Below are 17793 nucleotides of genomic sequence, written 5' to 3'. Positions count from 1 at the left end.
CTAATCTGAATTGAACAAGGGATCCTCACAAAGCCTGAAATTTTATGTTCAGCAGAACTGTTTACAACCAGAAATTAAGCTCATTTTAGCATAAGCAGCTTTGCATATAAGCTGATTTTAGGGACTGCTGAAATTCAAAATGTAAACGGCTTTAATCTAATGGTTATCCCTGCTTTGTAATAAATGCAGTCCAGCCTGTATCTTCGCTTCCCATTAATCATTGGGTTTTTTTTTTTTTTTTTCAATTCACTTTGTTAAGGCCCAAAGTGGCCGATATATTGGACCACACACATTTCTCAACTGTTTGGCTCACAGGGGTTTAATTCCTTTATGGAAATTTGTGGGGATGCTTCTAATTTTTAAAAAGAAAAAAGAAAAGAGCTGTGTCTAAGTACACACACATGGCTGGTGGCTACACATTTCCAATCAGAATGCAGGTATACAAATAAATCTATTTTGTTAGGATTCTAAGAGTTATCAAAGCTATTTTGAGAATTTCTAAATTTCTTCAAGCATTTTCATTCATCTTTTAGACACCTAAATCAATATTTTATCTTTTACTTCTATGTCTGATACTATTAATAATCTTTTGCAATTACTCCAATTCTAATATGTACCAGAAACTGTGCCAGGAGCATTATCTATTTTATCTCTAATAATAACAATTTTTGTTCAGGTTAGGTATTATAGCCCTCATTTTAATTATGGAGAAACTGAGACTCAGAAATTTTTTAAATTACCTAGTCAATAAAGCTAAGAAGATATAAAGCCTGCATCTGATCGCAGAATATGAAATTATTTTCTGGGCAGAAAATGCCACTGTAACCTTTCCACCTGATTACATTTTTCCTTTTGCATCTTCATATATTTAGGTCAAAATGAAGCATTTATATGTTAAGGGAGCAATGCTTCTTGCATATTACTATTGTTTTAGAAATGCAGATCATTATGTATCTTATACAGAAAAGTAAGAAAGAGAGGAAAATGTTCATTCCTAACCTTCGAAAAAACATCTGCCCTCTGACCTGGAATATGCTTAGGGATGGAAGAACAACTGACTGACTTAGATAGAAAAGAACCAAGTCAACAACTAATGTTTAACACCACTGCATCTACAGAAAGAGGAAGGAACCCATTAGGGGCTTAGAAGAAAAAGATCAAGATGTTAGAGCTAGCTCTAGCTTTTCTCCTCTCACGCGGGTCCCTGGGCCGGCTATTTTGTGTTTGCCCTGCCAGATCCACCCTCTAGACTTTTCTTCCTGGGTCACTGGAAGCTGACCTATGTGAACTGTATCTTCGTGCTCTTACCTTCTGAGGCTTCCGTTTGAGTTCAACCACTGGGAAGTTCTGGCAGAAAATGAGAGAAGAAAAAGAAATTAAGGTTCTGTTTTTATTTTACAGACTCGCTTGCTTCAGGGTCACTGTCAGACAGCTGCGTTACTCCAATAGGGAGACCAGTTCTGTCAGAGGGTCCACGCAATGCATCTACCCACCCTGAGTCTAGATAACTGCTTTCCCTGCTTGCCATTTTAGTTAGTGATATTGGAGGCTAGCCACTTTTGCTAGCTTCAGGGTACTGCAATATCCCTTGACGGTTTCTTTATACACTGCCCACACTTTGGTACAACATCCATTTATTAAACTTTCCTTAGTTACCCACTGTGAATGTTCCATCTTTTTCCAGCTGGGACACTGACTAACAGAGTAATTGGCTTTTGGAGTAGCTTTAGGAAACTGGGTTTTCCACCATTTAGGGTTGTAGAATCGTATCAAAACAAGATTCCATGATTGAGCTTATATGTTGGAGAAGAGAAGAAATAATCTCTTTGCTGGGGGTAATGGACCAATACTAATTCTGTAGCATGTGGTGGTCTCATGATAACTCAAGTTATCCCCACTGGTAGCGTGGGATGAGGGATGTTGTGCGGATGGAGGTCAAGTGGCTAATGTACTTGGTAACTATGGTAACAATCATGATTATAAGGACTGTGGAGTCAGTTGGCTTTCTCTCACTAGCCTAGAAAGCATAAATAGTGCAAAGGACAAACTGAAGTCCTTGAATGTCCAACTAAGAACTGAGAAAACAAATCCAAAAATCTTTAGGGCCATTGTGAAGAGGCTCTCATCTCCTATAGCTGCAGCACATATACACTAAAAGCTGTTCAATTACAGCACCATTTAAATATCAAATCTTGGGAAAATATATTTTCCAATACATTGGAAACAGCTCAACAGCTAAATTGCCCTGAATCCACCTTTGCCAGCGGACATACCCCCCCCCTCCATTGTGCAACAACCCAATACACACACACACACACACACACACACACACACACACACACACACACACACACACACACACACACACACACACACACACACACACACACACACACACACACACACACACACACACACAAGGAACCAGCATCCCTCTGCAGGAAAAACAAAATGTGATGGTGATCCTTTTATTTTCTGTATCCTGATGCCTTGACATCTGGCGTCTTGCTGACCCTGGAGTGACTGCCCTCTCAGGGCTAGCCAGTTCTTAGAAACAATAAACAACTCAAACAGGAGTGTGCTTTTCAAACACAAACTAACTGACCCAAAGGCCACACCGCTAACCATCCCCTTTACTGGGCTCTCGCACCCTGGGCCGCTATCCACCTTCCCTAATTGAGAGGCCTGGGACCTGGGACCCTTTGCTGCAGTGCAGCAATGCTTGCACCTGGACAAACCTCTCCTCAAACTACAAAATACAAAGAAAGTATAAGGGACTAAAAAGAACTGCATGCATGAGTAATTGGGGCAAATGCTGGAGAGAAGATACAAAAAGACCAAAAACCCCAGCTGTCACTTCTGAGGAGCTGGGAGCAGAAGCAGGGCACTGCGCGCGCCCCCTGCACACGCCGCCACCAAGGGGTGGGCAGACCACCCAAGCCCCCCCTCTGGCCGGACCCCTGGACACACCCCTCCCCTCCCCCCATGTAAGGAACCAGCTCGCAGCTCCTCAGGGAGCGAGCGAGCAAGGGAACCTGTTGCTTGTTCTCGCTCCCCCTGCTGCAGCAGGGGCCCCAATAAAGCCTTGCCTGAATTTCTTGTCTGGCCTCTGATCAATTTCTATTGATTAAGGACCCTGGTCTGTAACATACTCCAGGTCCAGGTACCAGAAAACTAGGGTATAGTCCCTATACCCCAGAGCCCGCTGAAATCATTCCAAGTAGCCAATCCTCAGCCTGCTCATCCTTCCTTACCCTTTTTTCTCCCCCACAGAAACCACAGTAACAGCTCTTGCCTGCAGTTCCCTCTCTCCCTCTGCCTCCTAACTGACCCTGGGTCTTCCCCATATGGACCCGCGTGGCACAGCATGCCCCCTCCTACTAGAACGACGAGTAATAAACTATCTTTTCAATGGCAGTCATTTCCTGATCTCTTGGTCTTACTATGCCTCACATTTTCTATGAATACACTGTATGTTTTTTATTAATACATTACAGGTTAAAATGGTTCTCATGCTGTTTCCTCAGAAGAGGTGGCTGAGTCATCTCCGGGCATACCCCCACCTCACCTTTTTGCCTTCAAGTCCATGAAAAGTTAGATATTCATCGACTAGACTGGGAAGTTCATGGCATGCCTCAAGAGGAGGTAGTTTGTACTCTAAATATGTTATAGGATGTCACTAATTTCCATTGGCAGCAGTTTGGGAAACACTTTATGAGTGGACCCTAGATATTAAGCCAGAAAGGATAAAATATGAACACTGACGGGGATGAATCTATTGATAGATTTACAGTATTGAACTGAGTGCCTGGGAATGGAGTCAGTAGCAGATCTTTAAACTTCCAGATTCCCCTGAACCGACCTTGCCATCCTCTTAATATCTTGGCTGACTGACAGGTGAACACAACAGTAGCCTACAGTCATTAGGGATGAAATACCAGAACCTCATCAGTTTAGAGTGAATGTTAGATTGACTCTGTTATGTGTAAAATGCTCATCTACCTATAAAAATCTTCTCTACAATTGCCCAAAGGAGATTCCATTTGTTAACCTGTTAAGAAACGTATTGGTGAGAGGGGCACCACCATGTAAAGCTCTGTAATGGTTGTTTCCAGTAAGCCAGAGCTAACAATGAGGTATTCTGCAATAAAATTGGACTCCATCATCTCAACAGGGATAACAGGGTCCTAGAGGTGCACAGAGCAGGTGGCAATGTTGATCTGTCATAGATCATGTGAGTGCATCGAGAATAATAAGCCACCGAGTTGGGTGATAATCTTATTTTTGAGAGACAGAGGTCTGTGCCAATGGTTAACTGATCATGAAGTTACCAGGAGTGAAACAGATTGGTGGCCTAGAAATGTTTTTTGTATTAAAGTGGAAAATTCTAGGGCTAGTGGAGAAACCTGATTCAAGTGCAGTAGGGAACTTATGGCAGACACATCTTGTGATTATTTTCCCAATGTCTGGCCATTTAGTGGGGATAGATATACTTAGTTACTGGCAGAATACTTACACAGGTTCTATGATCTGTACAGTGAAGGTTATTATGACAGAAAAGGCCAAGTGAAAGCCCTTGGATATTCCCACTCCTGCCAAGAGGGTAAATAAAAAGCCAAGTCAATCTGGGACATTTGCAGAGACTAGTACCAACTACACATATTTCAAATATGTAGGGATAGCAATTCCTACCACATCCTCATTAGTTGCCTGTTAACCAGTGAAAAAGAGAATGAGCTCATAGAGAAAAACTACAGATTATCACAAAATTAATCAGTGGTGATAACAATCACAGTTCAGTTGCTGAAGTTAGTGCCTTTACTATGGTCAATCAACACGGTCTCGTGTGTGCATTCCCACTCCTATTAAACAAATTAACCTGAAGCATTTTTACCTTCAGCAGCAATGACATCTATACCCTTACCCCTCTGACTTAGGGCTATGTCATCATAAAGTTGAAAGATCTCTTGCGTACGCTGCTATCTCATTACTGTTATTCTATATTGATGACAGTATTCCAATTGAATCTGATGGTGAGAAATTCATAAGCCTTCAAACTGCTACAGTAAGATACAGCTAAATCTTGCAGAATTTCAGGGATTCGTCACCTCAGGGAAGTTTCCATGGTGTTTCCTCAGCATAGAGAATATCTCAGAATATCCTCTTTAAAGTGAAAGCAAGTTGCGATACCTTACACTGCCCACGGTGAGAAAGAAGCTCAATGGTTGTTGGGACTCTCTGGGTTTTGAGACAGCAACTATCATATTTATGTGTGCTTCTCTAACCCATTACTGGATAACCCATAAATCTGCCAGTTTCGAATGTACCTACAATAAGAAAAGACTTTGCAGTGGGGAAAAGATGCCCTGCAACTTAGATTCAGTCAGCAGAGCTGGTAGTATCAGAAGTGTTTATCGCAGACAGAGATGCTCTAAGGAGCCCCTGGAAAGCCTCAACAGGAGAATCAGCACAGACCCCTACAGTTTGAGAGTAGGTCCTGGCCCTTTCAGTAACTAACTCTCCATTCAAAAAGCACCCTGTGATCTGGTACTGGTCGCTTGTAGAAACAAAATATTGGACCATGGGATCACAAGTAATCATGCATCCCTGTCTGCGCATCATTAACAGGATGTGGCTGACCTACTGAATCATAAAATTGGATGAGTACAGTAGTACACCACTGTGTAATGGAAAAGGAATTTATGAGACTGGACCTGAACAGGTCTGGAATGTACATACACACAAGCTGCAGAAGGATTAGGCTCAGCTGCACATGTTTTCACTGCTTTACCACCTCTCTCTCTTAAACGACATCTGATTTATGTGACCATACATAGCTAACAACCAAACGAGGGCACTTTTAAGAGCAAAAAGTGGCACTATTAATAATTAAGATGGGATGGGACAGCGGGTATAAGTCAAGAGTGTCCTGAGCAAACCACAATCTTTTATCACCCTGTTTGACAAAGAAAGAAATGTATGGATTTGCTTAGAGTAATATGCATCATATTCAAGAAATCATCAGAATTGGACAGTTGCTGCATTATGATCCCATTAGGAATGTCCTTAGAAGGCCACAGAGCAGGGATGTCCCTCTAGTCCGCAGACTTCTGCAGTGTGGGGGAACATCACTTAATATACAAGGAGAGAGAACAGGATACAGATCTGTGCTGATCATAGCAATGGCTAATGGGTCAGCTGGCTAATGAGGGACTTGGAAAGAACAAAATTAGAAGACTAGCAACAAGAAATTTGGAGCTGAGGTGTGGACCTCTCGAAACAAGCAAAGAGTGTAAAGATATTTCTGACGCCTATAAATGCCTACCAGTGGGCTGCACTGTGAATGATATGGAGCCTGTGAACTTCCCTGTGCCTGTCAGCCATCCAGGTGCTTTCTCAAGGGGCCTATTTACAAAGCGGATATTGTCAGTGGGATGAGGGCTATGCATGGATTGAACAAGAGCTATTTCCTCTCCCAGGTTTATTTGGCTACTGCTATTATGCTCAACCTGCCCAAAGTAAATGCCAATGTTTCACTCCCAGTGAAGTTTCATTCCCTGGGGTACTAACTGGCCACCTGGTGACACAATGATTAGCTTCGATCCCTTATATCATGTGTACTAGATAGATTCTGTTACAGTAAAAATCAATCTCAACCTACCAGGGGCTTAAAATACTAGTAATAGCAGCAAAAACTTTCTTGTTTGTGTTACTTGTGTTGGCTATGGGTCTGCTCCATTTGGCTTCTATCTCATTGTTCTAATCTGGGACCCATGGTGAAGGAACAACTCCAATTTGGAATATCCTGCTCCTGTGACAGGGCAAAATCAGAAGAGGCTGAAACAAATCAATGACATAATTCACTAAAAGTCTCTATTCTGCATGTGCAAATGCCATAAATTACATCCACTCATTTTCTTTTGACCGAAACAATTCACAAGACTAACCTCAGCAATGGGGGCAGGAAAATATACTCCATATACCATTTACAAGGCAAATGGAAAAATCACAAAAGCAAAGAGCACTGGAATATAATCCTCTTACGAGGAAAAGAGCCAATATTTGTGACAATAATGCAAATTTCCACAAAACAAGAGGCAGCTATTTCACCTCACCCTGTACATACACACAGAAGCAGACATATATTCAGAAACATATTCATCTCTATCCACAATTCATCTTCTAGGACTACCGTATGTGGAATTACAGAATGCCTCATCAATTGCCATGGTATTCCATACAAAATACCCTTTGATCAAGAGACATATGTTATAGCAATGCAAAGATGGCACAGAGAATTCATAGGTCTTAGCACATCTTTCATCACCATAACATGGTTGAAAGCATATTCAACAGTCCACAAGATTGGGATATCAATCAAAAAGATGTACTACTATAAGCCTCACATCAGTGGGCAATATATGGTGCACAGACATCTGCCATGGATGGGATGCATGTGTTTAAGAGCCAACAAGTAGAACTGGGAGTGATTTCTCTCACTATTAAAATCGTTACCCATTAGAAGGATTTTAGCTCCCCGTCTCCATTAGTATGGGCTCTCTGGGTATTCAGATTTCTGTACTCACAAAAGGAATACTTCCACCAGGACACATGATCATGATTTCACTAAATTGGAAGGTGACACTGCACTCTGATAGTTTGTGTTCACTCATATTTCTTTTGATCTCACAGGCAGAGAGGGGATAATTGTGTTACCTGAAGTAGCTGATCCTGATTTCCAAGGAAAAAAATGTCCTGCTACAACACAGTGGAGAAGAGACGGACAATCTCAGGAACACAAGTGATTCATGATTCATGGAGGCTCCCCTCAGGACTGCCCTGATCAACAGTTCAGGTCAGTGGGAAAGTGCAGGAGGATAACCAAGACTCAGACCCTGTAGGCGTAAGAACTGGGTAACTCCACCAGATAAATAATGTCTTTCAGTGGGGTGTAGTCAAAGGTTAGGGGCACATAAATTATGGTAGAAGAAGGCACCTGTGATTTCCAACTTAGACCTCATGACTAGTAATGAAATGAGGATGACAGTATCTATGTTCATGGTCATTTTTTCTTTTCTCTCCTATTTCTGGTAGTAGCTAGTATTTCACATTCCATGTCACTTTTAGAACTTTGTGTGTCCTTTGTATTAAGGACATACGTTTTTCTCTGGAGAAATGTTTAAAGTGGATGCCAAAAGAAAAAGGGATGAATTGTGCTGGATGTCTTTCATTTGCCCCTTCCAATATATTCTCCATTCCTTTCAACCCCAGTTTGTGACAAGACAGAACTATATGAACTGCACAACTGACAGGTAAATAGATTTATAAAGGTAAGCACAGAGGGTGAAGGTCCTGTTATTGCATGTGAACACTCACCAGTGAGCATCCGGCACAAAAGAAGCATTTAATAATCCAACAGACAAAATGACTCGGCCAACGGATGTCAGCCAGCCTCTGTCATCAGTCATGGCCAGTGCTGGCAAATCACTCTTCACTGGGGTGGCCACAGTGTAGTGACGTAGCTGGAGGCTAGGCATGGGCTCAACAGTACCAGCTTGCTCACCACGGCTACTACAAGTGCCACTGCCAAACGTCCAAACTTCTAGCAACTGGACTCCATTCTGGGACCTCAGTAAGACACCGACCCTGGAGACCAGTTGGAGTAGTGATTGTAGTCTGTCTCACTAACCTTCCTCTTCTTAGTTTCCCCATAGGAAGAGACCAACCATTATCCCAAAGAGCTGTTCCCAGATAAGATGAACTCACTATATGAGTGAAAAAAGGGTTGGAAAGTAGTGGAATGCCACCTTTAGAACTAAACCAATTATTTCCTCAGCTGCTGAAGTATTGGCTGACGGCAAACAGTTAATTCCCTCTCCAGGAATGATTTCGGCCAAGGGGTGCCAACTCATCATTTATGACTGCTGAGTATCGCACTACAAAACCTGGACCCTTACTCAATTCCGAGTGGCCATCCCACTTCCAGATCTTCCCAGAGGAGTAGCTGTGGAGTCTTTCACAACTACACTGCAATTCAACTGCTCCCTCTGCCCAGTCCTGATTCTTGCACTTACTTAGGGTATGTATTTGAAAGGACTCCTCAGTAAACTCCTGCTCACAAGTCTGCTTCTCAGAGTTTGTTTCCTGGAGAAATCCTAATCATTCTAAAGCAGATATTTAAATTAATAAATGATTGTTCTCTATTAAGATCATCTTTTCTTATTCTAAGTAAATTACATTGATAGCTGTAATTAATATTGAAGCATCTTTGGGACTTCTCTGGTGGTCCACTGGTTAAGACTCTGCGCTCCCAATGCAGGGTGCCCAGGTTCGATCCCTGGTCCGGGAACGAGATCCCGCATACCACAACTAAAGATCCTACATGCAGCAAAGAAGACCTGGCACAGCCAAATAAAGAAATAAATATTTAAAAAAATAAAAATAATAAAATGGAACCATATATTCCTTTAAAAATAATGAGGCATCTTTGCATTTCTGGGATAAATCATTCTTTGGTTGATTCTTGAGAATATTGTGTTATATTCAATTTGCTATAATTTTATTCAGAAGTTTTGCTTCCACACGTATGCAATACCTATAAACTTACTTTTCTTACTCTTTTCTCTCTGAAAGGTTTTGCTATATTTTCTTTATCCTGATGTCGAGGAAACGTTAAAGTTATATCACTTGATATGGGCCCTTCTTCACTCATACCATTTTAACCTAAAGATTAATATTCTTGCATTCTGGGGAAGTTTCTCTATAATTTCTTTGGTAATTTCCTCTTATAATTTCTTCTTTTTCTTTCAGAAACTCACAGTAGTTGGATATTGGGCATCTTAAATTGTTCCTTATTTTCCTTTTGTTCTTATCCTATCTTACATCTCTTTGTTTTTTTCTGCATTTTTGCAATGGAAGGTTGGTGACGGTAAAGCAAGAGGTTTGATTAATAGAGAAGAATTTAACAAATTTTAATATGTAGTTGGGCTTTGGAAATAAATATTGTCAGTATTCCCAAACATTAACATTCCAGTTTTTAAGAGATGTTTAGATAATTTTTGATGCACTGGTTGACATTTTAGTAACATAGATAAGGATGGAAAAATAAGGATGCCAAACTAATAAAATCAACCGTTCAGTTTTCCATTTTTTAATTTCCAGGTTATATATTTAAGTTCTATCCTATATCTCATTATTTATTTTTATTGTGAAATACAGCATACATACAACACAGTGTAAGAAACGCATGTGCACCCTAAAGAACAATAATAAAGAGAATGTATGTGTACGTAAGACCTGGGCCAGAAAGGGGACAGCATCGTGCCTCAGAAATCCTCATTCCCAAGAGAACTTTCCGTTTTTTCCCCACAAAAAGCAACCCTGTAATAGTCATGAGTTCAGTCTACCAAATATTTTAGATTCTTTTCTAAGCAGATGGTAGAACTGCATACTCCATTCCCTCGATGTTGAGGATTTACTTTAGCCAATGAAATGTGTGTGGAAGTGAATGGATGTTATTTTCGGCAGGAGCTTTACGGGCAAACGCACAATTCAGCACGTCCTCTTTCGTTCTTCCACATCAACCACTGATGTTCAAGATACTGGGAGATTTATCGTCTTGTCCAGATTGAGGGCAACATGAAGTAGAACTTCCCTATCAATTTGCAATAAACATGTAAGATAAATGAAAATCAAACCTCTGTTCTTTGATGTCTTTGAAATTTTGACATTGTTATTTTAGTGTCATCGAGTCAAAGATGACTGGGAACAACCGCAGTCATGTGAAGTTGGGGTTTGGGGTACTCGTTGTAACAAAGGAGACCACAGCACAATGGAGAACTGTAGGAATGTCAGTACAGGGGTTTAGAAGAGACTTGTTCATAGGATTTGGACTGATGTTATGTAATTTGGGGGAGGTTTCAAGTAAGCAAGCAGGTTTTGCTCTTGCCTGGGTATCCTCAGTAAGCAGGGGGCAATTCTATGATTCTCTCAGTATTTTTTTATTTAGAAGGCAAGAAGAATGGAGGAGAGCTATAGTTGATAAAGAAGCAGCAGTTACATAACTAGGAGAGTGAAGGGGATGTTTGGGTATGATCATGGTTTACACAGAGTTCTTTTGTTTTCCCCCTGTGCTCAGAGTTGGTTACAGAGTGGTCTTGTTTTTGCCTTGCTTTATCTTGGTTAGAATAACGTTGTCTAACATGGGTGTTCTGTGAAATTGTTTACGTCTGGCAAGAGGACACTACATCCTAGGTGTTAGAGCCAGGCCAGCTTCCTGCTAAGAGCAGTCATGGGATATTTTTAACCTTTTCTTTTTCCAGTTCCCCTCTTTTATCTAAAGCCAAAGTCAGAAGGGAGGACATTAGTCCAAGATACCCACATCTTTACCACTGCCGAAATTTTACTATTGAGGAGGTTGCCTGGATAACATGTCTGTTTTTGCCTGGAGTTAGTCCCTTCTGCTCCCATGCTGCAGGATAAGTTGTCTAATTAAGACCTGGCAATGGCTGTGCAACTGAATTTAAAGCTCAAGATAGGATGCATGGGCTAACTGCAACACAGGTAGGTACCAGAAATAAAATGGTTATGTTAGTTCTCATAAAAAACCCCAAAGTGAGGGAATTAGATTGTCAAAAAAGGCAATGAGAACAAGTCTGAAAATCCAGCTGAGACTCTTGTAGAGGTGGATTGTTTCTTGAGCCCAGTCGTGGACTCTTCTATTTGAAATACATTATTTAAACAGGTTTAGCAAGAAGGGTTTGCTACAGCACAACCTCCCTCTCCCTGTCTAAGCTAAGAGGCAATCATGTGATTATAAGGAACCTTGTGGTTATACAGGGTCTACTCAGATAATCCAGGAAAACCTCCCACTTCACAATCCTCGATCATATCTGCAAAGTCCCTTCTACAACATAAGGTAAAATACTCATAGGTTCCAGGGATTAGGACTTGAACATCTTTGGGGGCCATTATTCAACCTACCATAGCCTGCCTTCTGACCCTCAAGCATTCATATCCATTTCACATACAGAACACATTAGTCTCATCCAAAAGTCCCAAATAATCTGAACATGTTACAGTATCAAGTCAAGTCCAAAATCTCCTGTAAGTGTCCAAGTCCCAAATCTCATTATCTAAACCATCTAAATTAAGCAGGTGAGCTCTAGGTACATTCCTTCTTGGGGAAAAATTTCTCTCCATCTATGGGCCTGTGAAGCTGGTAAATAAGTTATTTACTTCCCAAATAAAAGTGTGGGATAGGCATAGAATAATATTAACAGTTATGGATATTCTCATTCAAAAAGAAAATGAAAGGAACAACAGAATTACCAGTTCCAAGCAATTCCAGAATCTAACAGGGCAAACTCTATCAGGTTTCAAGGCTTGGGAATAATCCTCTATGGCCCATGATTCTGCCCTCAGAGTCATCCTTCCTATTTCACAAGAGGTAATACATGTTTATAGCTGAGCAACTTTATCTTAAAAACTACATAATATACAAACATATATGCATTATAAAAATGCAAACAATTTAGAGCTATATGATTAAAGATCAAATATCCTTATTATTTGTGCCACCCCAATCCCAGCTGTTTCCACACTGGAGTTATGAGATGTTTCTTATTTTTCCAGATATTTTTATATCACTTTACATATATATATATATATAAAGATAAACAGAGATGTGTCCGATATTTTAAATATTATAGGAAAATGGTATTTGACCAGTTTATTTGCTAATGTCTTCTCTATGATCTATAGGAATACAAATTTCCATAGAATGTGCCAAGAAGACTAGTTAAGAACTGTTAATTTTTTAAATTGTTAATTTATTAAGAAAATATCTTGATAAGAAAATATCAAGATTTCTATATTTAGCAAATGTTTCAAAATAGTTCAAAGTATCCTCATTTCTTTTTTTTTCTTGCAGTAATCATACTTGAGCCCTATTTTTGCCAACATCTCACTTGCTTATTCATCTCTACCTCAAGGACAACTTCTAGTATCATTCAGAGGTAGTAGAATAATATCATGGATATGTCAACTCCCAACCACAAGTAAGACTACAGTATTCATGATACATCCCATCTATTTCTGTAACAGCAGAGGCCCAATAATTTAAAATAGAATTGATAGCTAACACAGGAGTGTGAAATCACTGTTGGCACCAACAGAAGAGTTTTCACATCAGTTTTTAATCACACTCAGTTTCTCCTCTCACTGCTCTGGTGTAAAATATTCTTCTCATTTTTCCCTTTAAGAGGTGTTACTAAGAGTCTGTATTCATGCTATGTTCTTTGTTGAATTTTTGAAAGATGTTTAACCTTAACAGTTTTTGAAGAAAGGCTTCTCTGTGGAAACTAAATGTTATTTTACATCAGTCACATCGGATTCTTACAGCTTTTTCTATTTTATGCAACCTACAGCGGTCTTAAGCATCACCAAGGGGAAGAGCTACGTATTCTAACAATGCTGGTTGTTCAAACTGCCATTTCCACTATATTTACATTTTTCAACCATGTTGAATGTAATTTAATACAAGTTGTCATAAACAGAATGTGCTGTGTTTAAAGAAAAGTTCAATTAGACAAACTAAAACATCCTTGCTATTCTGCACGCATTTATTCTGTGGCGTGAGAAATACTGACCTCGGGGAATAGGGTGAATTTATTGGAAGGATCTATGTATCAAATTTAGTGAGTAGAAGTACAGCGGACATATTAGTAAATTCAAAGGAAACCATATAGTTCTGCCACAAACTTACAGAAAGAAAGAAATAACTCAAGAAGGGGGAAACAAGAAGAAAGATGGATGGTTCTCTTGATCTCTAAAGTAAGAGGAATCAGCAACACTAAAAATTTACCCAAATGGAATTAGATTCCCTAATGTCTGCACAAACACACATAAATGAATTAAATAATAATACTTAGACTGAGGCAGAATCAAACATAGTCCATGAAACTGCACACCCTGGAAAATGGACAATTCAAGTGATGCATAAATGGTTTACTTAAGCCAGTACATCTGGGAGAGCTTTGGGGTTCCCCAGACCTATAGTTTGTAATAAAAATTAGGGGAAAATACACAGTGGAAGCAGAAAACAACACAATGACAAAAGAAAAATCAGTAGGCGAATTAAAAGAAAAACTTGAAAAAATCCACAGAATTCATTAAAAAGAGACAGAACACTGAAGATACGGGAGATTGGTTCAAGATGGCAGAGTAGAAGGACGTGCACTCACTCCCTCTTGCGAGAGCACCGGAATCACAACTAACTGCTGAACAATCATCGACAGGGAGACACTGGAACTCACCAAAAAAGATACCCCACATCCAAAGACAAAGGAGAAGCCGCAGTGAGACGGTAGGAGGGGCACAATCACAAAAATATCACATCCCATAACTGCTGGGTGGGTGACTCACAAACTGGAGAACACTTATACCACAGAAGTCCACCCACTGGAGTGAAGGTTCTGAGCCCCACGTCAGGCTTCCCAACCTGGGGGATAGGCAATGGGAGGAGGAATTCCTAGAGAATCAGACTTTGAAGGCTAGCGGGATTTGATTGCAGGACTTAACAGGACTGGGGAAAAGACAGACTCCACTCCTGGAGGGCACACACGAAGTAGTGTGCACATCAGGACTCAGGGGAAGGAGCAGTGACCCCATAAGAGACTGAACCATACCTACCTGCTAGTGTTGAAGTGTCTCCTGCAGAGGCTGGGGGTGGCTGTGTCTCACTGTGAGGACAAGGACACTGGCAGCAGAAGTTCTGGGAAGTATTCCTTGGCGTGAGCCCTCCCAAAGTCCGCCATTAGCCCCACCAAAGAGCTGGGTAAGCTCCAGCATTGGGTCGCTACAGGCCAAAGAACGAACAGGGTGGGAACCCAGCCCTACCCATCAGCAGGCAAGCGGATTAAAGTTTTACTGAGCTCTGCCCACCAGAGCAACAGCCAGCTCTACCCACGACCAGTCCCTCCCATCAGGAAACTTGCACAAGCCTCTTAGATAGCCTCACCCACCAAAGAACAGACAGCAGAAGCAAGAAAAACTAAAATCCTGTGGTCTGTGGAACGAAAACCACATTCACAGATAGATAGACAAGATGAAAAGGCAGAGGGCTATGTACCAGATGAAAGAACAAGATAAAACCCAGAAAAACAACTAAATAAAGTGGAGATAGCAAACTTTCCAGAAAAAGAATTCAGAATAATGATAATGAAGATGATCCAGGACCACTGAAAAAGAATGGAGACAAAGAACGAGAAGATGCAAGAAATGTTTAAAAAAGACCTAGAAGAATTAAAGAACAAACAAACAGAGATGAACAATACAATAACCAAAATGAAAAACACACTAGAAGGAATCAATAGCAGAATAACTGAGGCAGAAGAACAGATAAGTGACCTGGAAGACAGAATGGTGGAATTCACTGCTGCGGAACAGAATAAAAAAAAAGAATGGAAAGAAATGAAGGCAGCCTAAGGGACATCTGGGACATTAAACACAACAACATTCGCATTATATGGGTCCTAGTAGGAGAAGAGAGAGAGAAAGGACCCGAGAAAATATGTGAAGAGATTATAGTTGAAAACTACCCTAACATGGGAAAGGAAATAGCCACCAAAGTCCAGGAAACGCAGAGAGTCCCATACAGGATAAACCCAAGGAAAAACACGCTGAGACACACAGTAATCAGATTGGCAAAAATTAAAGACAAAGAAAAATTACTGAAAGCAGCAAGGGAAAAACAACAAATAACATACAAGGGAACTCCCATAAGGTTAATAGCTGATTTCTCAGCAAAAACTCTACAAGCCAGAAGGGACTGGCATGACATATTTAAAGTGATGACAGGGAAGAACCCATAACCAAGATTACTCTACCCAGCAAGGATCTCATTCAGATTCGATGGAGAAATCAAAAGCTTTACAGACAAGCAAAAGCTAAGAGAATTCAACACCACCAAACCAGCTCTACAACAAACGCTAAAGGAACTTCTCTAAGTGGGAAACACAAAAGAAGAAAAGGACCTACAAAAACAAACCCAAAACAATTAAGAAAATGGTAACAGGAACATACATATCAATAACTACCTTAAACGTGAATGGATTAAATGCTCCAACCAAAAGACACAGGCTCGCTGAATGGATACAAAAACAAGACCCATATATATGCTGTCTACAAGAGATCCACTTCAGACCTAGGGACACATACACACTGAAAGTGAGGGGATGGAAAAAGATATTCCATGCAAATGCTAATCAAAAGAAAGCTGGAGTAGCTATACTCATATCAGATAAAATAGACTTTAAAGAATGTTACAAGAGACAAGGAAGGACACTACATAATGATCAAGGGATCAATCCAAGAAGAAGATATAACAGTTTTAAGTATATATGCACCCAAATTAGGGGCACCTCAATACATAAGGCAACTGCTAACAGCTATAAAAGAGGAAATCAGCTATAACACAATAACAGTGGGAGACTTTAACACCTCACTTACACCAATGGACAGATCATCCAAACAGAAAATTAATAAGGAAACACAAGATTTAAATGGTACAGTAGACCAGATAGATTTAATTGATATTTATAGGACATTCCATACAAAAACAGCAGATTACACTTTCTTCTCAAGTGAGCACGGAATATTCTCCAGGATAGATCACATCTTGGGTAACAAATCAAGCCTCAGTAAATTTAAGAAAACTGAAATCATATCAAGCATCTTTTCTGACTACAACACTATGAGACTAGAAATCAATTACAGGGAAAAAAATGAAAAAAACACAAACACATGGAGGCTAAACAACATGTTACTAAATAACCAAGAGATCAGTGAAGAAATCAAAGAGGAAATCAAAAAATACCTAGAGACAAAGGACAAGGAAAACACAACGATCCAAAAACTATGGTATGCAGCAAAAGCGGTTCTAAGAGGGAAGTTTATAGCAATACAAGCCTACCTCAAGAAACAAGAAACATCTCAAATAAACAATCTAACCTTACACCTAAAGGAACTAGAGAAAGAAGAACAAACAAAACCCAAACTGAGTAGAAGGAGAGAAATCATAAAGATAGGAGCAGAAATAATGAAATAGAAACAAAGAAAACAATAACAAAGATCAATAAAACTAAAAGCTGGTTCTTTGAGAAGATAAACAAAATTGATAAACCATTGGCCAGGCTCATCAGGAAAAAGAGGGAGAGGACTAAAATCAATAAAATTAGAAACGAAAAAGGAGAAGTTACAACAGACTCCACAGAAATACAAAGCACCCTAAGAGACTACTACAAGCAACTCTATGCCAATAAAATGGACAACCACGAAGAAATGGACAAATTCTTAGAAAGGTATAACCTTCCAAGACTGAACCAGGAAGAAATAGAAAATATGAACAGACCAATCAAAAGTAATGAAATTGAAACTGTGATTAAAAATCTTCCAAAAAACAAGAAGTCCAGGACCAGGTGGCTTCACAGGTGAATTCCATCAAACATTTAGAGAAGAACTAACACCCATCCTCCTCAAACTCTTCCAAAAAATTGCAGAGGAACACTCCCAAACTCATTCTATAAGGCCACCATCACCCTGATACCAAAACCAGGCACAGATACTACAAAAAAAGAAAATTACGTACCAATATCACTGATGAATACAGATGCAAAAACCCTCAACAAAATATTAGCAAACAGAACCCAACAACACATGAAAAGGATCATACTCCATGATCAAGTGAAATTTATCCCAGGGATGCAATTCTTCAATGTATGCAAATCAATCAAT

The 17793-nt window shown here is 40.0% G+C and overlaps 1 long non-coding RNA gene across 2 annotated transcripts in view; it reads left to right on the top strand.

Moving 5' to 3' along the window:
* The window catches only part of LOC309795726, a 136635-nt gene extending 127439 nt beyond the window's left edge, over nt 1-9196 (top strand). For both annotated transcript variants that reach the window (XR_014292351.1, XR_014292352.1), the window contains 3 exons: nt 7693-7855; nt 8272-8312; nt 8882-9196. This is a non-coding gene — a long non-coding RNA (uncharacterized lncRNA). The remainder of the gene's footprint in view (nt 1-7692; nt 7856-8271; nt 8313-8881) is intronic.
* The last annotated feature ends 8597 nt before the right edge of the window (nt 9197-17793 follow it).

The sequence above is a fragment of the Mesoplodon mirus genome (genome assembly GCF_964341445.2).
Source record: "Mesoplodon mirus genome assembly, chromosome: 20".
NCBI classification, from domain to species: Eukaryota; Metazoa; Chordata; class Mammalia; order Artiodactyla; family Ziphiidae; genus Mesoplodon; species Mesoplodon mirus.
Note: the sequence above shows the minus strand (reverse complement) of the source record. Positions and strands in the feature narration are given on the sequence as shown.